We start from the raw sequence: 24040 nt of genomic DNA, 5'->3' as shown, positions 1-24040 counted from the left end.
TATATTCCTATGTGCATTGTGTAACTTTTAGTAAAAAACATCTGTTAATGTGTACAACAAATCCTGTTTTTTCTACTGAACACTGAAAGTTGCATGCTTTGTTAGCTTTATCAGTTGGCAATGGTTTAGTAATTTTAGTAAAAACAGAAAATCTAACATTTTTGAGTTAATAGACTTTAAGAGCAGGAAACTTAGGGTGTCTCTAGAACATACTAAAGAATGAGGTCCGTCTAGAGAACTCTGAAGAATACTTGTGGTATCCTGTTTTTGTGATGGTCAGAGGTTCATGTCTGTGGCTATGTGCACCCTTCCAGTTACTTCAAGTATGATTGCTTCTTTTCTGCCTGCAACTCTGTCAGAGTGAGCAATTTTAAAAGGGGCTGGATAGAAGGAATGGGTACCACTGATAAGAAAAACAAACACATCTGCACACTCTGGTATGGTCAGTAAAATGTCTGAAACTTAAGTTACTGGCCCTTAAATTTTAGAAAGAAGTTCCTCCTGTCGAAGTCTGTTTTCAGCATTATTACCTTTCTGCTTCTTGAAACTCACAAGGTTTGTTGCCTTATAAACATCAAATTTTCTGCTGTTTTGCTAGGGTCTTATGGGAGGTTATGGCTGTGATTTTTTTTTTTTTTTTTTTTTTTTTTTTTTAGACACAAGAGCCCAACTAATGGGAATTTAAGGACTGGTTGTCAGTGTTGCGGGTATCTCCCCTGACACTTGCGTGCCTGAGGGTTTCCTGTAGAGTTTTATTTCAGGAAGTGTGCAAATTAATTGCTTAATTGTTCTGCAGATATCAGCCCCAGTGTCTCCTCCGTGAGCCTAAGCCTTTGACCTTGCAAGCTTCCAGAGAAAACGTAAACAAAGGGCATCTTACTCCTTTATACTTTTCAGAGTCACAGTAAAGACTCCAGCTTAATCTGAGCAAATCTGTTTACCACTTAGTTTTTTTTTCTTTCATTTGCATTAAAATTATTACTTTTGGGCTCAGCCCCCAAAGATGAAGCCTTTGGTGGCACTTTCTACATTATGGAAGATTATTTTAACTGGGTTTGAGTGAAATACCCAGAGGTATGTGGATTTGCTGATTAGAGTAGTCTGGACTAGAGAGAAGATGGCTGCATACTAAGCAACAGGTTAATTTGAGCTCTCCCTGAAACTGAAAAAAGTGCCAGTGAAATGGCTAGTCTGGGTAAAATTTGGTCACTGACTAATAATTATATTGCTTGGAAGTCAACAAAGAAGAAATTTGGCAAAACTGAGAATATCTACAAAAGAAAGAAGATAAAACTCTAGTCAGGAAGAATCCTGTAGTTCAGCAAAACACAGTTCAGATTTCCGCTGCGGTATGGGAGATGGTGTCCAGTCATTTAATTTACTGGCAAAACATAAATCAGAGGTAATCAGAAGTATTGAAAATGAAACACTGAAGGAATATATCAACTCAAATAAAAGGTTGGGAAACACAAAAGTGTTAACTAGCTGTTCAGATGAACTGATAGAACTGCAAAAATCATATATTGACACAAAAGTCTGTGACGCTTCTCAAGTAGAGCAGTTTCAAAATGTAGACGATAACATGAGCAGAGAAAAACTGAGATTTTCTGCTGTACCAGAGAAAGTAAAAAGAGCAGACTGTTAATTTTATGAAAGTACAAATATGCAATTGGACTGGTGTTCCACCGCAGGATTTTTTAATTGAAAGGGTGGCAGGCTGTAGGTGCAAGCAGTTGGTCAGGGGAACTGTTGATTGACATTTACAAAGATTCTCTCATGCATCTGTAAATTTTTTTTTTTTGTTGCTGTTTTTACTTGGAAACTAACTTTCTGCAAGTGCATATGTTTAATCTTGAGTTTTCTATGAAAACTTTGCTGAAAGAAGAGGAACATTTAAAGTTATAGTTTCAAGCATTTCAATGAAAAAGTCTGAAAATGTAGGAAGTAAATAAGTAGTAGTATCCTCCCCAGCAGTTTTAATACTGCAATGCATGTAATAAAACCCAGCAGAATTTATTTAAAGGTAGCCAGTGTATTTTAAATTTTTGCCATAGCAAAATGTTTACTGAAAGCATGAAAACCATTTTTCACATTTAGGGAGGGAAGAGAGATAACAAAAGAACAGATAGCAATTGGTGTAAGTGGGGAAAAGGAGCTGTAGCATATGCTTTAGCATGGGAAACCATAATTTTTAGATTAGGTAGTGCCTGTGAGTGCAGCCATCAATTTGGGTCAACTTCCCCTATCTGGAGGAGTGAACTTCATTTGTTGAAAATGTACATAGTTTTGTGAGTGTTCTAAGTGAAAGGGAGTGGGGGTTCTGAAAATTTTATTTTTGTTTGTATGGTTTCATTGAAGCAAAACAATCTTAAGTGTGACACAGGTTCAAATTGGAGATACAGTTGCATAAAAGACTAGCCTTCCAAGGTGCCAGTAGTGTGCGCATGTTGGGCAAAAGTCTGAAATACATATTCAAAAGAGCTGTCCCGTTTAATGGGTGAAAGCAATAGCTTTCTTTCATAATGGATACTCTGTCCATATTCATAGATGGCCTTGTTAGATACAGGCAGTATTGAATTATATTAAATATGGGATGTAAGTAGCATTGTTGCAGGAGACCGCTGTGGATAGAAATGAGCATTTGAATTTGACGAGGAACTGATTTCACCATAGGCATTTAGCAAAATATTAAGGACAAGGGAAAAGGGAGTAGCAGTACTGATTACTAGAGGGACTCCAGTAGTGTTAGAAGGGAAGACAATAGTAGATTTATGGTAGTATAGGGCTCTTGGCAAGGAAGTAGGATTATGCTGGGCTTTATTTATATTCTACCAAACACTGCTATTATGAAGCTTAAACAACTGGCAGAAATAAGTCTTATCAGGAGGGAATATTTATGGATGGGGACTGGAATTTGATTTGCAATTTTGAGGATGTATTGGGGGGACCTGGAAATGAAAACGTAGCAAGGGTGGGTTTCTGAAGAAATATGAGATTTTTGGTATGGGAGAGAGTGAATTCAGTAGTAGGAAATTGGACAGAATTTACATATTTCCTAAGGAGCAGTAACTGGACTGGATTGGATGGAATGGATATTTCACAAGATAAGTTGATTCTCACATTACAAGGTGATTTAGGATTACCTGATTCGAGTGAATATTTTTGAGCTGTGTAGATAATTGAAAGCTTTTGCATGAAAGCTTTTCCATCAGTAAAAACTAAGATGAAAATGCAGAGTAGTGAAGCAAAATGAGATGCTGTCACATTTAAAGAATGGGTAGTGGAAATTGTTTGAGCATTATTAGGGAAAATATAAATTTCTTCACAGGGGGTTGCTATTGAATGGGATACAATGAAAGTGGAGTTTGGACAGAGTAGAAATGAGAACAAGATATGGGAAAGAAACCATAGACATTATTTAGAGGGGCTGACAAAGGTTACAATATTACAGAATAAGAGGAATTTGACATAGGAGCAACGGTAGAGTGCTAAAGGAAAAATAAGAGAGTTTGGATAATATGTATAAGTTTAGAAAAGATGATTTTAAGCAACTATTTTAATAACTGCACATTTTTTAGCACAGAGACTTGAGCAACAGAACGATTGTTGCCAGAGCTGGGGAGCCTGTGGCAAGAAAAATAACCAAAGATATACAGATATTGTGAACATTTTATAAATGCTTGTATAAAGCACAGGAATATTGGAATCAAGAAAAGGCACTAATGGAAATACTTGTGGAAGACTTAATTATGCCACGGTTAGATGAAGGTGAGGCTCAGCAGTTAGCAGAGAGAGGAACTGATGAGATAAAATTATGTATAGTCCATCAAAAGGGAAGTCTCCAAGATCAGACTGAATTCACTGTAGAAGTTCAGAGGGAAGAAAGTGATAAAGATCTGGAAGGTTTTGTTAACAGGATTTTAAAAGGGGCGAGTCACCTTCATCTTGGAAAAAAGCTGTGGTTGGTGGTTGCATTACCCAAAAAAGGTTAAGACCCTACAGACCCAGCTTCATATGGACCATATTTTTAAGCCACAGTTATAAAATCTTGTCTGTACTAAGAATGGCAAAGGTGTTGCCAAAATTGATGAGTATTAATGTAGCTTTGTAGAGAGGTGGCAAACATTTGACATCATTAATAGAGTGGTGATGATCCAGAGGGAAGCGGAGTATAAAAAAACACTGCTATCGTTGGGTCTTAATGCTGAGAATGCATTTGCTAGCCAGCTGGGATTTATGAGTAGGCAATAGAATTGTTTGCATTCCCTTGTGGAATTACAGGGTTAAATGGGAATATATATGAAGATTGAAGCAAGAGTTAAGGTGGGAAAGTTCCTCTCGGACAAGCTGTGTTTGAACTGAGGAACTAGGTAGAGGTGTCCTCTTGCTCTTTCATTTGCCTTGTATCTAGAGCCACTAGCAAAGAAAATGATTCCTAAATTCAAGGATGTAAATGATATGGTAATCAAGAAAATGTAGTTTTTTATTGCAGTTAATGAAAACCAAACAAAGGTTATAATGGTAAACTGTGTACCCACATATGAACTGGTTCAGCAATAACCATATTTAGGGGGACATAAGATGAAGTATATAGTTATATGGATTAAAACTGTTTCTCTTATGACAGGCAATGGTATGTGGGAGGAGGCTAAACAAAATATAATCAAAAACTAAGAAACAGGATAGTCTTGATTATGGTTATAGATAAGATGCAAGCAATGGAAATGTTTAGTCCTTTTAATTGTATGTACACATTGTAAAGATTTTTATAAACCAAAAGAAAAGTTAGACTGTAAATTAGTTGACATTATTTGGGGGATGAGGGCAAAAGTTTAATGGGATAAGTTGATTTTTCCCATAGGACAGAGATTTACAATTACAAGATTTGAGTGGATGCTTTAGAGCTATGCAGTTAAGGCATACATACAGAACATGTGCAGAAGGTTATAAATCAAAATGGAAAGGCATGATGATGGGGGGGGGGGGTTGAGAAATAAGACAAGAGTAGGATTTTGGATGGAACCATAAAGAATATTATCGTCACAGAACTGCAGAAAGTATTCTAAGAACTAAGCCAATATGGGAATAGAGAAAGGAGAATTTGCCAGTGGGGATGACTGCAACTAGGGGTATATAAAATAGGTAAGAGCGGTCTGTAATTTACTGGAGTAAATTTGCAAAAGAATCAAGGTATTGGGAACAGATGACTGGAGAGGGAAAGGTAGTAAAGTGGGTTGAGGTCAAACAGAAGTTTGGACTGCAAGTTACAGACTGCCATCCCTGCTAGGGATGTCTGAGTAAAGGGAAATTAACTGGGGGTGCTAATTGAGTGACCAGCTCTGGTAGAGTTTGTCACGTCTGTAGCAGGAGCTGCTTTTTGAAAAAGATGATTAGTAGGGTTTATAATATTGTATGGTAACTATAAAAATCAATCTGAGGTTAGAAATGATTGAGAAGAGACTAGAAAGGCAGTTTAGAAAGGAACAGTGGGAGAGTATTTGCATGGCTCCCAAGTATGCGACAAAGTCTAGGTGGTTTAGGAGTTTTGATTTGAAGTGTTCACATGGCTATAGTTATACCCCAAGTAGACTTCAGAGGTTTTTTCCATGAGTAGATAAATGCTAGATGTGTAATGGAAAAAGAGAGGTAACTTGGAACATATTTGTGGGAGTCTAACAAGTTGGCTGACTTTAAAAATTCCCCGCGGAGTACTCTGTAAGAAATATTGGGGGAGCTAGTAGATGTAATGAAGGAAAGGATCCTTTTAAGATGAGACATGGAAACTGAACCACCCAGACGTAGAAAAGCTTTTAGTTTAATGCTGTTTGGTGCCAAAAAGTGGTTAGTAGAACATGGAAATAAAAAGCCCAAGCCAGCTATAAATGAAGTATTATAAAGAAAAAATAACTGAAGGTGGTATCTTAAAAAAATGGATGTGGTATCTTAAAAAAGAGAAAGATCAAATTATGTAGAAATGGAATTTGTGGGAGCAATACGTGCAGAATAATAGAAGCGCGAGGTTTAAAGGAGTGAATGCATCAGTTGAGTATTTTATGTAAAGCTGGAGTGTATGTTTTAAGAGAAAACCTATGTAATGTATATTGCATAAAAAATGTTTGTGATTTTTGTATTAACTTGTATACCATCTTAAGTGATAATTTAAAGTATTTAAAAACAAAGAACATTCTGGACTGTTACTGTGCCCTCCATAACAGAAGCATTTGAAGATGGTTTTAGCACCACCTTATTAGACCCTAACTTTCAACCTTTAAAAAGCGAGACTGATTTTACAGGGTGTAGGAGCTATATATAACCTTTGTGTATGAAGAAGAGTAGGTGACCAAGTACGAGTTTCTTTGGAAACTGTAAGGGTGGTGGGGGGGCAGCAAATGTGGGTTTCATGTCGTGAGTATTTTTCACAGTGATATTGAAAGGAGAACCCTAGGTGTGTGCAGAATGAAAATTTATACCCCTGCCACCTTTGAAATCAGGGCAATAAATTACCAGACCCATGTGGTACAGGGCATTAAGATGCTTCCCTGAGGAGGAAGAAAAATTGAGAAATTATCTAAAAGCTGAACAGGTGCAGTTAAATAATTTGACACTAATTACCTGTTCCAGGGCTGCTGTTTCAGGATCAGTCTTTGTGACACACTAGACTTGCATATGCAATCTTTATTCCTGAGGACACAAGAGGTAACTTGCCTAATAGTTTCCAGGGCAAAGGTTTGCTATCAAATACTTGAGAAATGAGAATAAGGCATATAATATATGCAGGTCTGTTAATTCAGATCCCCCTTATAAAGATACTCCAGAAGTTGCCCTTTTATGGCATGGTCTTACTGTTGGAAGCAGGCTAAACAAGGACAGTGCAGGCTGCAGAGATAATACCAAAAGAGGCAGTATGCCAGAGGGGAAGGAAGTCTCAATCCTGTATAAAGCAGGAGTCCAGAAAGACCAGTACCCCAGCATGCAGAAAATAATGCCTACTTTGACTAACAGAGCTGTCATCTTCCTTATCTCATCTGAACCCAGCCACAGTACTATCACGAGAAGAGTATCTTTTTAAACAGCAGTAGTTCACTCTGTCAGATTTGGACAAGAGAAGTGATGTCATCAGGTTGTACCATAGAATGTGCTCAGTTCCTCTGTTTCAGATGCATCTCTTCTCAAAAACATCAGCTGTAGCCCATCCTGTCAGTCATAGAGCATCATGCTGAGTAGCAAGAAGATTGACATCCATTTGGTAGAGAACAGATTGGATACTGCTGTTGATGTCTGCATGACAGAAGCTTGCAGCACAAATGTTTGACACTAGAAAGCTGTGAACATTGACTTTGCAAGTTAATTGGAAAAAGGAAGCTAAACCCCACTGTGCCCCTGCTGCTTGGTATATACTGGTTCTAAATCCATTTGCATCATGGAGAAGGTGAATTCTCCTAGGTGCAATAATTTTGGTCTTGTATAGTCAAAGTTGCACTTTTTCGTACGCAATTCAGTGTGGCAAACATGTTGAACTATTTTACTTCCCTGTAGGTTCTTTCCAATACCTAAAACGAAGCTCATCTGAGACAAATCTTGTACTAATGCTTAGAAAGTATTGAATTGTAACAGTACAGAATTCAGTATGTTGACACTAATGACTGTGCTTTCTGTGCTGATAAAGGGTGCTTTTCCTGATCATTCTACACTTGATGAATGTCTGTCTACATGTTCCATTCATAGGGCTTTTATACAATTTCTTGGGTTCATGGTGAAAGTGCTGCATTGCCAGTTAGCCCTTCACAATTTTAACTATTCAGCTATGCACACTACTTTCCAAATGCCTAGAACAAGTGTTTGCTCAGCTAAGGGTCATGAGTGCACATCTACCGGTTTTTTTTTTTTTTTTTTTTTTTCAACAAACATTATACATCACAGACACCATTGAAACAACTGCATTTGCAAACATTATACATCACTTAAAATCTATGCAGTCATTGTCAGTAAAGCTTTATATGGCTCATTCAAATCTTGCCTCTTAAACCTGTTTGTTCTCTCCAAATACGGGTCCCACAATTCCATTTTTTCGTATGTAGCTTGCTCCTAACCTTTTCTAAAGATCCCAATTCCAGTTGTTTTATCTCTGTTACTATATTCAGTTCTTCTAGTAAAGTTGGTCTAGACTTAAATTTCCATTTCCTAGTAATTTGGCAGCCACCATAACTAGATTCAGTAAGGCTTTGCTATGTCTAGGCAATTTTGATTCTGTATCATAACTCAAAAACATCTCCCTAGTCAATCCAGTCCGCTCACCCAGCATCTCTGGCAGCGTGGTCTGCAGGGAATCCCTAAACTGTGCCAGCTCATTACACTCCCAAAAAAATATGCTCCCAGCCACCTCTTTCTTGCCAGTCACACCTCCAACATTTGCTATCCACCCAAGGAAAAATCCTTTGGAGTCTGTGTGGAGTATAAAAATACCTCTATAGACACTTCCAGGTGAAAATCCTCAATCTTCTCGACTTTGTTGCATATTTGGGAGATATGCATATATCCCCCCTATTGCTTGTCCAGTCCTTCTTCCCAATCCTTTCTAAGCTCCTCCTGATTGATTCTTATAATTATCGTGCAATATTTTATATGCTTTATTAATTATTCCTTTTTAATTTTAGCTTCTGTTCTAGATTCTATTAAAAACTCTACCAGTGCTGGTATTTCATTTAGGATCCCCCTATTTCTTTCTCTTTGCCTATACTCTGATATCAATCCTTGATAGGGAAGGCAATTTCTAACCTGGAGTCCAAATAAATTCTTGGCCTCTTCCCATTCTATTACTTTTCCCTTTTTAGTTATTTGTTCCCAGTACCTTGGTTCCTTTGCCAGTTTTCTCCAATAAATTCCAGTCCTTTTCTTGCCTATTATCTGTATCCCTAACGACAGTCATCCCCATCAGTAGAATCTTTCTTTTCCATTCTCGAGCTGGTTTAGTTCTTAGAATGCTCCCTGTTATTTTATGAATATAATACTCTATATGATTTTTGTTCTCCGTAAGAGTCTGTATCCAAAAATCCTGATTTCTCCGTATTTCTTGAGCCCTCCTCCCTGTATCATCATCATTCCTTTCCAGTTTGAATTATAGTTTTCTGCGTGTGCTATGTATAAGATCCTTAACTGTGTTGCTGTAAAATCCCCCCTCAAATGAGGTAATACTAGTCTGCCTTGTTCTATTGGAAGTATCAGTTTATCCCACTTGACCATTGCTGTCATCCCTTCCCAGATAAAATCCTTCAACTCTTTTTAAATTGTTATCCACAGCTTCTCCTCTGGTTGATAAAAATATGTCTGACCTGTGTATTAGAATAAAGGGACAAAAAACATTTTAATTGCTTGTTTCTTAGTATCCATATAACAAAGCTTCTAGTTTCACAATTTTTGTATTATCTTCTGTTTAGTCTCTTCCCACATACCCTTGGTTGCCACAACAAGAGTCATTTCTAATCCATACTTCTAATTACTTCATTTTATAGTGTCCCCATAAATATGGATATTTTTGGACCAGTTCATGTGTGGGTACATAATTTTACCACTATTGCCTTTGGTTTAACTTCATTAATTTTGTATCCCAAGAAGATTTGAAACTGTCTTAAAATATTCCACAACACTGTAATGTCCCTTTCTGGTTTTGTCATGTATAAAATATCATCTGCAAATAGAACCAGCTTTTCCTGACTACCATACCAATTATATCCTTGAATTTGAGTCACTTATTTTCTTTGCCAGTGGTTTTAAATATAATGCAAACAACAAAGTGGAAAGCTGACAACCCTGCCTGGTTCCTCTACTCAACTAGAAGTTATCAGAAAGGACCCCACCTACTTTAATTTTCTGCTCCAATCCCTTATATATACTTCTAATCAACCTTATAATTGTATCAGGGAAAGCAAATGCTTCCATTGCCATGCTCATAAAGTACCAGTCTACTCTGTTGTATGCTTTCTTTGCATCAAGACCCACCGATAAGTGGTATTTTCTTACATTCTGCTTCCCTGTGGATCATCAGTGTTCTGTTAAAATTGTCAAATGTTTCCCTCCCCTCCACAAAATTACACTGATCCATATTTATCAATTTTGGTATCACTTTTGCCATTCTTTTAGCCATTATAGATATAAACACTTTATAATCAGATTAGTATTGAAATGGGCCTGTATGAAGCTGGATCCAATGGATCTTGATCCTGTTTAGGTGTTACCATTAACACTGCCTTCTTGCAGGATGCTGGTACTTCTCCTCTTAAAATACTGTTAAACAAAGCCTTCCAGATCTTTATCAGTTTTCCCTCTTAGCTTCCAAACTTCCACAGGAATCCATGCATTCCTGAGGACTTTTCTGTAGATTGGTTATGCATAGCCATTTTTATCTCATCTGTTCTTATCTTAACGGTTAGTAATTGAGCCTCATCTATCTCTAACCTTGGCATATTTAATTCTTCCATAAATATTTCCATTTATACCTTTTCTTGATTTCCATATTTCTCTGCTTCATACATACTTTCAGAAAATTTATGAAATTTTTCTAATACTTCTACAGGATCTCGTTATCATCCTTATTATAGGCTCCCTAAGCTGTGTGACAGCCCTTTCCACGCCCGAGTCATTGTGCTAAAAGTTTTTGTACTTTAGAATTGTTATTAAAAAACAGTTGCTTAACAGCAATCTTTCTAAACGTGTGCATATTATCGAGGTAATCCCTTATTTTCTGTTTAGCATTTAGCAGTTGCTCCTTTTCTTGTTCTGAAAGATTCTCCCTATTTTGTAGTAATTTAACATTTGTCAGTCCCTCTAAATAGTTTGTATTACTTCTTTTAACCATATGTCCCTTCCTTTTATTTCCACCCTAATTTTAAAATCCACCTTAATTTTATCCCACTCCCCAGCTATATTTTCAGAAGAAAATTTTATCTTCTCTAGTAGCTCCTGAATTAATTCCAACACCCATTCCGTAAATTCATCTCTTTTCAACAGATAGGTGGGAAATCTCCAGTGTCTCATTTTTACTTCATCACCTTGCATTTTATTTTGGTTATTATTGGTGCATGATCTGAAATAGTTATTGGGTGTGTTTCAAGACCTTCAATTAAATGTGCATGTTCCTGTGAGATGTAAAATCTGTTTAGCCTAGCCCAGTTTTTGCATCTCTGTGAATAGTATGTAAATTCACTCTGAACTCCTAGTACTGAATTCACATCTTCCATGCCAAACATTTTCATAAATTTCTTCAAAGATCTACCCTCCTTTGTTATATTTCCCTTTTAGGCCCCCCTCTCAGACACTTCACTGTTGCAAACCAAATTCCCTTCTCCACCTATAGGTAATTCTTTGCTGAAAGCTGATTATTTCTCCCAGAATTTTCTTAAGCTCCATTATAACAGTTTCAGAAGGAATATAAATACATGTAAGTGTAATCCTCCTCCCTAGCCAGTAGCCCCTTAGTATTCTGCATCTTCCATTATTAATTTTTCCCTTTTCTATCACTGTTGGAGCTCCGCTTGCAATTAATAAGTACTACTCTTTTCCTTTGCCCCAGATATTCTGTTGAATAACCATCTTGAAAACCTTTCTTAATCAAATATACATGTTCATTTCTTTCTAGGTGTGTCTCCTGTGGCATGGCTGTTTAGACTGTACATTTTTTATAATATAGTTACTACTCTTTTCTTATATTTATCTGTAAGAGCATTCAGATTGAAAGACATTACAGAAAGCATAATTTTCTTGTATAGTTACTTTTACCACCTTTTATGTATAACTGCTTTTTGTTAAATGTCTAGTTCCAACTTTTATGTTACATGCATAAATGGTTTGGAAGGTTGGTCTTGAGCATTCAGCTTGAAAGACATTACAGAAAGCATTGTTTTCTTGTATAGTTACTTTTACCACCTTTTATGTATAACTGTTTTTTTGTTAAATGTCTAGTTCCAACTTTTATGTTACATAAACAGTTTGGAAGGTTTGTCTTTTATACGGTTGTTTCTTGTCATGTCCATTTGCACCTATGCCATATCTTACATAGCATTTTTTTTTTTGAAAACCCACAAACATAACAAACTACCCCCCTAAAACCTACAAGCTTAATAAAACACACAAAACCATGTACCTCTTCAAATATTGAAGTTTTTGCTTCCTAATGAGAACTGAAGTACTAAGTTGATAGCCACACAAACAGGCTAGAGTTGACCAAAAAGAAAAGTTAGTCATGCTGAAATGCATGGTACAGCCTGTGCTACTATTAAGTGCTATTTGATTTGTCTATTTTATAGCTCTTCTGGCTGAGAAAACACTTGAATGCTTTCAGTAAACACTTTCCCCAAGCCATTTCTCTTTATCAAATTGCCTTTGAGTGACATGCAAGCTAGACACAAAATTGCTAAGGGTACCTTGTTTACCAGAAAAAAAGCCTTCTAATATTCAGTATTCTTTGAACTTTGTTGCTGGGTAACAGCAAGGGTCTTAACCCAGTCATTTCCCTTTGCAAGCATGGGAAAAAGCACACTGATCTTTCTTTTGTCATACTCTTTTAACCAACTTTTCCTCACTCCCCTTTATCTTCCTCTTTTTGTTTTTATTGCAGTGCCTACATTTCTTAAAACTGAACAAAGTAAAAGAGAGAAGGGAGAAAAAGAAGAAAAGCAAAAGCACCTGTTTATATTGGTATCCCAAATGCATTTCAAAAAAAAAAGGGGGAAAACTTTACTTCAAATCTAATTGTTTTTGTATTATCTTTAAACCTCTCACAGCTGGGAAAACCCGATTGTTTTCAGAGAACATTATGTCCTAGCCAATTTCTCTCCTTTTTTTTTCTTTTCCCTCGGCCAGTTCACTTCCACCAGACTTTCTCCAGCTTCTGTTTATCAGATTGTCTCTATGGACACGTTAGGACCAGCTGCAGAATTGCTACTTAGTATACATGCATTTGCTAGAAAAAAAGCCTCATAATAATTAATATTCTTTTTCATTTACTTGCTCTCTTACAACTGATTAGTGTAAGGTCCTTAATCCACTCATTTCCCCATGCAAGAATGAAAAAAAGCACATTAATTTTAACTTGGTCATGCCTTTTTAACCAGGCTCCTTTTTTATCATTGCATTCCCTATATTTCTCAAAACTGTACAAAGAGAGAGAGAAGAGGGGAGGAAAAGAAACACTACCATCTGTTTACAATCCCCATTGAACTTAAAATAGTACGCAAAGAAAACCATGCACCACAAATACAATACTATTAAGCAAAGAAAGAGTTTTCTTTACTTACAATTAGCTTTCTCCCCTCTCTTCCAAACATTAATGTCATGAAGTAGGCCATATACTTGAGTCCCCCACAAATCCAGCAAAATTTGAAAACGTTGAATATTTCCAGATTATCTTGTTCTGTCAGATTTCACAAATATAATTATTGCATTGTAATCCCACATTGTGACTGGTTTTGTTACTGTTCTCCATCACCCAGATCCGATCTCTGCTTCATTTCCAACATACTCTCGATTTTTCTAGTCAGCTCTCATACTCCATTCCTTCTCTCCGACATTTTCCATTGAAATACTGGAAGAGGTTTCACAGATATGGTCTCTCTTGTCTTTATTACCAGAGGAACGAGAAGCAGAATCTCCTTCTGTTTCACAGCTCAGCTTTTGTTGGACAAACTTTTGTATTTCCTCCGTAGCATGCACTTCATCAAAAAATGATTTTTCCCTCCAGGGAAAAATACCTTAGACAGCTGGATATAGCAGTTTGAATCTTACACTTGCGTCTTGACATTCTCTGAATAGTGGAATGAATTTACTTCTCTTTGGCCTGATGTACAATGAGTAATCATTCTCCACAAACACACTGCTGTCTCCCATTTTTTAATATTTTGTCCTTCTGCCACAGTGTTGTCAGAATCAACTCCTTCTGCTGGTAGGATTGCATCCTTACTATTAAAGGTCTAGGTTGCTTTCTTATAGCTAGGTTTGTAGCATACACACAATATGCCCTTTCAACTAACAACTCCTGCTGTGGAATACCAGTCCAGTAGCATATTTGTGATTTCATAAATTGAATGCAGTCTGTTCCTTCCAGTTTCTCTGGTATAGCTGAAAATCTCAGGTTTTCACTACTTGCTGTGTCCTCTAATGCTATTATCTTTTGAAACATCTCTTTCTGAGCAGTGTTGTATTCAGCTAGCTTTTTCTTCATTTAGATCTCTGATTTTTGAAGCTTATCTCATCTGAATATCTGTTTAAAGCTTTTTCCATTTTTTTGTTTGTGTTGATGTACTCCATCAGTGTTTTGTTTATTTTAACCAAGTCTGTATGCAGTTGTTTTATATCTTCTTGTGGGTTATTGGAAGTCATGTGTGAAGGTTGCATTGCTTTTTTCTGAACAGCTGCAGAACTTTCCCCAGCCATTGTTTCTTCCGCACTTTTTGCAGCTGATTTTCCCCAGGTCTTCTGTATTTATTTCTGGCCTGCAAGCAGTGCACTTACTAGCTAGTTACTGAAATGTATGCATAAACACAAGTATACTGGCCTTCTCTGCTGAGTTTGTGTTCACATTGGGAGAGCTAGAAACAAATTGTTATCCAGTGTGCAGCCATCTTGGAAGTCCTCTTGTGCACATCTACCCTTATCTAGATCTATGTAATTGCCCAATTCTGACAACCTTAGCTGTGGAGTTGCATTGTGCTTCTCAGCCAATCAAGGCTAATCAGAATACAAGAGCTGAAACCCTTTCCATGAGATTTCTACTGTTGTCTTGAACACAAAAGGTTCTATTCTGACGAATCACTTAAGAAGGTACAGCTCATATCCTCCTTTCTTCATTTCTCAAGCAGCAACTTTCCTGAAGACACTAAACTGCATACAGTTCTCCATTCTAATTGCAGACACAAAGTTGCACATGAAGATAACCATAGTGTCTAAAATGTATTTTGAAATGAAACTTTGTAATTTGTGGAATAGCACCCTTCCTTTGATTCGTATCACATTGGTGCCATTTCCAATGACATGAAATGTGTCAAACATTCATCGATTAACTCACTATTACATTCTCAGCATTCAAGGTCTGTGGTCCACAAAGCTGAAACATAAATGCAGCAGATTGAGAGATGATTACCCTTTAGCTTCTGTTGGCATCCTAGGCTGTGTTAAAGCCAGGAGCAGTGCAGATTGTGACAGATCCATTGGTGATGTGGCACATACAAAAGAAGGCAACAAGCTGCAGCTGTTTTGCATAGTGCAGGCTAACAATAATGGTCTGATAACTAGCAACATATTTAAGCCTGAATCTCCATACAGTTTGTGAGGACACAGTATGTGCAATTGTAATGTTTGGAAATGTCCTAGTTTATCAAGAGGTAACTTAAAAAAAAACAAAGCCATTGTGTATGGGGAGGTGTGGTGGGGGAGCCCACAGCATCCCCCTCTGTTCAGCCTGTTGTAGATAACATTGAGGGTAGGTTATGAAGTTTCAGAGAAACAAGACCTCTCCAAAGCAGGTCTTGGTGAATTAATCAAATGCTGCTTTTTTATTCTCAGCTGGCAAAACACCTTGCCCTGATTCAGTGAGAATTTGTTTTTCAACATTTCATAAGCAAGTGCTGGACACCGACATTTTTGCCATAGAGTACTGGAGTTCCCCACCAAAACAACTCTCTGCATCCATAGTGAATCTCCAGCTTCCCACTCTTGCACCATACTACCCTTTAAGGAGTCCATGACAACAAATAGCTTCTTAGTGAAGCAGAATAGGACTCCTGGGCTCCTTCCCTGCAGTCAGACACCTTACAAAGATGCTCATGAAAGAACTGAAAAAGGATGAGCTTATTCTCATAGGCTCAGTCTGATTAAAACTAATCTGGGACATCCAGTTAACTTGGTTACTTGCAGATCAGCAAGTAAGTCTGGCATTTTTTAAACACCTTTATTAAATAATCATGTAAGGCATGGGCAAACAATACAAAAGAAAGCAAACCACATTAAATGTGTTTGCAGTTACATACATGATGCATCACATAGTTTCATTTTTATAAGTATCATCAGTTCAACATTAGTTAAATTGCTCAGTTCTTGCCTTTACTTAACAGTTCTGTAGAACACTGTTCTGCATATGTTCATACAGTTTTCATTTAGTTCTATGTACTTGGTTCCTTCCCTTTCCTAAAGATCCCACTTTCAGTTTTTATGTTTGTTACAATATTCAGTACTTCAAATACAGTTAGTTTAGGCTTTGATTTCCATTTTCTAGTAACTAAGACTTGGTTGACTCCAATATTTCTTCCAAGGCTATAGCCACTGGTGCTATTTTAAGGAGGTTTGCTTAGTTGCCTTCTCAGAACCTCTCAGATAATGTGTAAAATGAGATTTTAAATTCCCATTTGGGTAGAGAATTTAGTGTTTGGGATCTCTGCTGCAGAGGTAATCAAAAAGTGTGATGAAAGGGACAAGATAATTCAGGGGATATCTACGAATTTCAGCCTTCCTTTTCCAAATTGTCCAAGGGATTTTCTTTCCCCTAATCCAATTTTGGCCAAAAAGGGGAAAAAACAGAATAACTAGTCTCAATAAAATTCAGGTTAACAGACATTTAAGAAGAAATGGCAAGGGTGTCTAAAAAGTCAAACCTCTCATGCCCAAGGGCAATCCAAATCCAATGAGATTGAATGACTGCCATAGAGATGTTGACTCCCTCCCACCTTGGCCTCTTCTCTTCCAGAGAGTCTGAATATTCAATTTTTCTTTTTGGTAACAGATTGTTTCAAGAAAACAGGTTCTAAAAAAATAATTCATCAAGGTTATAGATGGCAGTGGAAGGAAAGTTCTCCTTTCCAGAGGGTCATTCATCATCTTGCAGATAAGACTCTATTATTTTTTACCTATTCTTCATCATATGCTGTCCCAACATGTGATAGAACCCATTCCTTCTTCCTAGATGGGGAAGAGGTTTTATTCAAGGATGTTCCTAGTGCCAAAGAAAAAAAAATGTTTGGTGACCAGATTCAGAATGTCACTTCACAACCAGTTACCTCTTTTTTTTTCCCTCTCAAGTGTTCTGGTAACCCTGGACTTAAAAGATGCTCATCATATCTCTCTTCATTCAAACTTCAGATGTTTCTTAAGGTTTTGTGTCTGGGTCACGTTATCAGTTCTTTGCCTTACCTTTTGGACCATCCACTGCACCAAGAGTGTTCAGAAAGTGTCTACCTTCGATTTATAGCTCTTTGAAGGCTACAGGTATCCACATTTTCCATATTTAGATTATTTGCTTATCTTTGCAGACTCTTTTTCGAGGTTTTAGGAATCTCTCTTGGGTGAGAGCTCTTGCACAGTCATTCAAAGAGAGCATTCAATAGTCTTTCTCAACTCTGTCACACAAAATTGTGTTCCTGGGATGTCAACTAGACACCTCAGATCAAACAGCATTTCTTCTACAGGAAAAAAAAATACATCATTATGTAGATCTATTTCTAAGGGTTTCCACTCAGAATTTGGTCACTGCAAGGGAATACCCCAGGATTTTGGGTTTCATGGCATCTATGATTCTCAGATATCGCTGTCAAGTCTCCATATGAGAAAGATAAAGTGGTATTTGAAATGTCTTTGGTCCCAGCATAAACACCATTTATCCTTTCAGATCCCAGTGCTGGGGGTGACGGAAAAGAAATCTTTTGGTGGAGGCAATGGATATCTTTAAATCCAGGTCTTCTCTTCTCCCTCCCTGCTCCAAAGCAGTCAGTCACCACAGATCCTTCACACTTTGGAGAACAGTTTTTGGAGAGTTAAAATACATGGGGTGTGAGACACTAAGGACAGATGCAAGCACATAACTATCAAGGAGATACTTCCCCCTGATCAAGGCACTCAACTCTCTGAACCATCTTTGGCTCTTGGGACCTCTTCAGGTGGGTTTAGGCAATACCATAGTCATGGTACAACAACAAGCAAGGGGGAACCAGGTCATTCCCCCTTTACAGACTAGCCATGTTAGCTTGGTATGTAGATTTGCAGTGCAGTTTGACTTTTCTGGCATCCTACATTCTGTCAGAGCAAAACTGGGAGTCAGACAGCTGAGCAGGACCAGGGCAGACCTGCACAAATGGATACTAGGTTAGGGGGGGGGGGGGGTCTTCAGAAATTTGATCCATCTGTGGGAGTTCAAAAGTTAGACCTCTTTTGCTTCCTGTCTGACAAATCAACTGCCAAAAATTATGTTCCAGGACTCCATGCAAGAAGGCTTGGAAGACAGAGACCTTTTATTTGGGCAGGAATGTTCATGTATGCCTTCTAATACTGTCCAGGGTACTTCTGATGATTCAGAAGTAATTTCCCAAGATCATTCTGGTGACTCCTTTATGACCCATTCAACCATGGTTCTGCCATCTTTTTGAAATGACATGGGATAATTCCCACAAGCTTCCTTACAGACTGGATCTATTCACACAAGACCAGGGGTGTTTGATACATCCTGACATCAGTCATCTGCGGTTGACTGCCTGGATGATAGTGTCTTAATTCCTTTTAGTGACACGTTTCCTGAGGATGTGCAGCAGGTACTAGTGGAAGCAAGAAAGCCTGCTACTAAGAAATCCTGTATATTAACAAATGGGACAGGTTTTCTGGTTGGTGCCAGCAACATAACCAAAAGCTATTCAGGGCTGGTTATTCTTGTGTTTTTTTACAATATTTGTGAGTTGCTGTCCTATGACCTTTCTTATTCCTCTATAAAGGTTCATTTATTAGCCATTTTAGCATATCTACCCATGGATCCTATTCTTTCAATACAGTCCCATGTCAAAATGTTCTTGAAAGGGGATTTGTATAAGGGTCCTCTTAGAAAGCCAGTGGCCAATACTTGCGATCTTAATTTTGTGTTAAATAAGATAACACTTGCTCCATTTGAAGCAGCTGATCTAGCTGAGTTGAAGTTCTTAACATGGAAAACACTTTTAATGATTGCTTTGACTTCTGCAAGAAGGATATCTGAGTTGCAAGCTCTTAGGTGAGGTGAGTCAACCCTTTATCATTTTTCATAGGGACAGGATTTCTTTGAGAAGTAATCCTCCTTTTCTGCCTAAAATGGTATCTGAGTTTACTTTAAGCCATATTATCTATCTCCTTCTTTTCTTCGTGTACCTAAAATGTGGGAGAAAGGATACTGCTTACCTTGGATGTCCACAGACAGCTCTGGTGTTATCTTGACAGAAGTAAGTCTTTCAGCTCTTCAGCTCAGTTGTTCATTTCTTGTGAAGGTAAGAAGGAACAAACATCTATCAAAACAGCCTATTTCCAAATGGTTGTTTAAAGAGCATTGCCTTTTGTCATACTCACCATAACAAATCTATTCCAGGCATGGTCAAGCCCCACTCTGCCAGGGTTTGGCTTCATCTATGGCTTTTTGGAAAGGGGTGGATTCTAGAAGATGCTAATTGGTCCTCTTTACATGCTTTTACAAAGCAGTATAAGCGTGATTCTTTTGCTAGGTCAAGATCAAACTTCATTAGAACCATTCTCCATGGGCTCCTGGACCCTTCTCCCTCCACTTCCCAAATATAGTTAGCTGTGGTAGTCTACTCATGTAGGCTACTGCAGCTGTGATCAATATGAAGAACATGGTACAGTTCTGTAGGTTCAGCTTACCATAACAGTAAATGTTCAAATTATCATTGCTGCAGGAGCCGCTCCCTTCCTCGATTTCCCCCCCCCCCCCCTGTTTTTTGGTGAGTTTTTTTTTTGTCAGGTTGTAGACATTCGCTTTTTTTGTTGTTCCTAACATTGTCCCTTTAGGTCTTCACCCTTCTTCCCTCTGCTGGCAGGAAAGCTCTGAATGGATCTACACACAAACTTGTATTTTAGTCAGCTCAGGTCAAGCTGTTTGACAGTTTGGCTGCATGGAAGATGCCCTGAAGCTTTGGAACCTGCCTGGCTGTTGTATCCTTCCCAGAATATGATCCATATAGATAAGGCTACTGTAGCAGTCATCATTTGAACATCTGCTGTTATGGTATGTGCAGCTTACACAACTGTATTTGTTAATGAAAGAAAAAATATTTATATTTTTAGAGCATTCCCACAACCTATTAACTTAGAACAAATGCATGTATATCTTGAAAAATGAAGTTGAACCCTTGAGATAGGAACAATTGCCTCAAATTGACAGCTTCACCCACAGGCATTAGTTAACATAAATTTGTGGTTACCCATGCTAAAGAGCATGTTACAGCCTGTTTTCCCACATACTCCGACTGGTGTCTGTTCTTTTTTTATCTCTGTTCCCTTCCTAGATGTAAAAAATAAGTTGTATTTTTTTCAGATAACATTACCTTTTTGCCTTAAGTAAAAGTGCACTGGCTATATTTAAATAAAACTAAATTATACACTGTTCTATTAAGTGCAGTAAAGTATTAAGGTTGCCAAGGAAACCACCATCTCCTGTTCACTTTAAATAATGTCACTCTTTTTTACTGAACTGCTTGCCCTTGTACCTTTGAGTTTTGCATTTCCTTCAGCAAAGAAAAATCAGAACTGTCGAGATTAATTGCTTTCAACTGCAGGCAGCTAGTCTCCATGGAACCATCACCAATAAGAAAAAAAAACTCTGGCAATGAATAAAGAAATCATTGTCAGTTTCATTCAGAACAGAATGTGCAAGTGCATTGAGATGCACACTTCTTGACTCCCACTGAATATTTGCCAAAGGGAAAAAAGCTAATATCATTGCATATGCAAGAAACTTAGCACTTCTCATGGCCTTCATCATTTTGGAGCCTACCTGCTTACAAAAACACTAGTTTTTAGATTAAGCCAGGGGCATTAATCCAGACTTAACCTTTGCAAGAGTAAGAGAACACATCCCAGTTCTTCATATATATAATCAGTACACTTTTAGACCCTACCCCTGCAGCCCTAGATTACAGCATGTTAAATTTAGCTTGCTTTTGTCTAGCCTTTTTTTTTTTACATTGTAAAGCCCATGTTTCTTACAGCTAAAAAGTACTTTTTACGTTAACATATTTAGCACACACAGCAGTTGATGAAAAGACTCACCCCATCTTCCACGTTTAAAGTACCCCCGACTCATACAACACAAAATTGCTTTACTGTGCAACATAGTTAATATATATATCATGAGATGTTTTATATAAATACTGTTAAGAACAAAAAAAATAATAATTGTAGTTCCTTTTTTCTTTTTAGTTTCCTAAACATTAAAGACAAAGTGGGATATCTGCTTTACAGTCTAGTCATAAGTTCAACAAAATCAAAAAAATTTCAGTCTTTTTCAGACACTTTTTCTTGCAGAGCCATATTTCACAAATGTGATTGATGCTTTATAATCTTACATTTATTCATTAATTTCAGTGTTGGTGGTCTTCCTATTCATCTGGTCTCCCAACACCACTCTCTGGTTCAAATCCAAGGTACTCCTGAGTCTTCTAGTCAACTTGTTTGCTTTTTTTTCAGTTTCAAGCATTTTCCTTTGGAGTATTTTGGAAAAGGTTTCAATGGCAAAGTCCCTTCGTGAGCTTTATTGTCAGAAGAATGAGAAGCAGATTCCTCTCTTGTTTAATGTCTCACTTTTTGTTGGATAAATGTATTTCCTCCTTAGCCTGCTCTGTATCAGAAAATATCTTTGATCATCCTGGAAAAAAAAATATTCTGAAGACAGCTGGATACAGCAGCGTGAATGGTACACCTACCTCTTCTTCACATTCTTTGATTGCTGGGATGAATTTGCTTCTCTTCTGCTGGTGTATAGTGAATAGTCATTTTCCACAAACTTTGCTGTCTCCAATTTTTAAAAATTTTCCTTCCGCCACAGTTTTTTTCAGGATCAACTCTTTCTGCTGGTATGATTATTGCATCTTTACTAAAGCAGGTCTTGGCTGCTTTATCATGGCTAGGTTTGCAGCATACACTCAATGTGCTCTTTCAGTTAACAAATCCTCCTGTGGAATGCCCGTCCATTTGCTTATTTGTACTTTCATAAAATGTAATAGTACGTTCCTTTCAGTTTCTTTGGTACTGTAGAAAATTTAATGTTTTCTCTGTATGCATTTTTTGAAACAGCTGTTATTGAGAAATCTTATACTCAGCCAGCCTTTTCCTCATTTCAACCTCTGATTATTGCAGTTTTAGCAATTCATCTAAATAACTTGTTAAAGCTTCTATTTTTCTAGCCTTTTGATTGAGTTGATATATTCCTTGTTTTGTTTTAATCAACTCTGAGTACATTTGATTTATTTCATCTAACTTACAATAAACCATCTCTTATACCAGAGCTGAAGCTTGAGCTGTGTTTTTACTGAACAGCTGCAGGATTCTTCTTTGTCCTTGCTTTCTCTTTACTGTTTCTAGTTTATTTTTCTTTCGGGTTCTCCAACTTTCTTCTTTGCTGGTATCCAGCTAGTGCATTTCCCAACCAGTAACTGAATTTTACTCAAACTGGCAGAATTACTAGCTCTTATTTCTCAGTTCTTATTTCTCACACTGGGAGAGATGAAATTAAGCTGTTGGTCAGTGTGCAGCCATCTTAGAAGTCCCTAATGTTGACATTTCTTAGCAAACTCCTGACAAAGCTGATGACAAACTATTGCATCCAGCCTAAGGTGCCTCAGTCTGACATCCTGGTAGATTTCAGGCTTTTTCCACACTGTCACATTTTTAGAAAACGTGGTTTCTATTGTAAAGAAGAAAGGTAGATAGAGGCCTAACACCCACAAGTCTGTTGATATGGAGTTCCTGCACCTCTGTGGACTGCCCAGACATGCAGAATCCCCAGTCTGGGACCTGAAATTTATAACTGGCAGGCTGGCTCTAGCAGCACCCCCCCCCCCGAATCCACCACCGCAGCTGGCCTCAAATATATTTGCAACATTCTTTTGCATTTGGCAGTCATCTCACTCCGAAGGATTTTGGAGCTGCATGCATTGCTATGCAGACGTTCTTGTACTATACTTCACGATGGTGGGGTATCTCTGAAAGCAAAACTCTCCTTCATGCCCAAAGTGGTTTCCGAATTTTTTCTTAACCAGTGCATCCAGCTTGCTTGTCTTTCCAAAGCAATAAAACATATGAGACAATATTGCCAAACCTTTAATGTGTATAGGTAACACAGATGCATGTCATAAGGACCAAATCTTTCAGACAGATCGGTTTGCATTACTTAAAGACCTTTATTAAATTCACATGCACTGGGGTGCACATTGCAGAAGACTTGGCGTGGTCAGCCATCACAAATGCCATTATTAAGAAGGCACACCAACGGCTTCACTTTCGAAGGTTGAGGAAAGCAAAGCTACCATCAAACGGCTCTCTCAACCTTCTACAGGGGCACCATTGAAGGTATACTGACAAACACTTTTACAGTATGGTATGGAGGCTGCTCTCCTTCCGAGCACCAGTCTCTCCAGAGGGTAGTAAAAGTGGCTGAGAGAGTTATCAGGCACTCCCTTTACAAGGCCTGCACATGTCCAGATGTCTCAGCAGGGCAATGAAAATAACCAGAGATGGCTCTCATCCTGCTTACAAGCTGTTGTCATATTTAACATCAGGAAAGCGCTTTCGATGCATATGCTGAAAAAACAAGAGATTCAGAAACTGCTTCGTTCCACTAGCCATCAGGTTACTGAACTGTAGGAACAGTACCATTCACACTGAACATTAAGGCAGTAATCTAACAATACTGAAAAGTCTCTCTAGTGCAATATGTAACAAAGTCTTACCCGCACCCAGACAGCAAAGTCAGCGGTAATCAAACTGAACTGTCTTTACTGTGCAATATAACTGTAGGCCTTAAATCTATTGCTTATGTGCATATTTTTCTCGGTGAAAATAAGCTAATAACCTAGTAATGAGTGACAAGTACTGCCTTACTATATCTAGGAATGTCAGTTTGCATATCCCACTTCAAAAGAGTTATTTCTTTAGTTAAAATAATTTACTTCTGACAAAGTACCCCATAGGGAATCCTTTTTAAGTCTGCTCTTTATATTCCCAAAAAAGTGTCCCTAATTAAATCTCTCATCAC

General features: G+C 37.7%; 1 protein-coding gene across 1 annotated transcript in view; it reads left to right on the top strand.

The window, feature by feature from the left end:
* PDCD11 (programmed cell death 11) overlaps positions 1-24040 on the top strand; it is a 1563481-nt gene that overhangs the window by 1205697 nt on the left and 333744 nt on the right. The window lies entirely within an intron of this gene.

The sequence above is a fragment of the Protopterus annectens genome, chromosome 14.part0, assembly GCF_019279795.1.
Source record: "Protopterus annectens isolate FY-2018-M chromosome 14.part0, PAN1.0, whole genome shotgun sequence".
NCBI classification, from domain to species: Eukaryota; Metazoa; Chordata; order Ceratodontiformes; family Protopteridae; genus Protopterus; species Protopterus annectens.
Note: the sequence above shows the minus strand (reverse complement) of the source record. Positions and strands in the feature narration are given on the sequence as shown.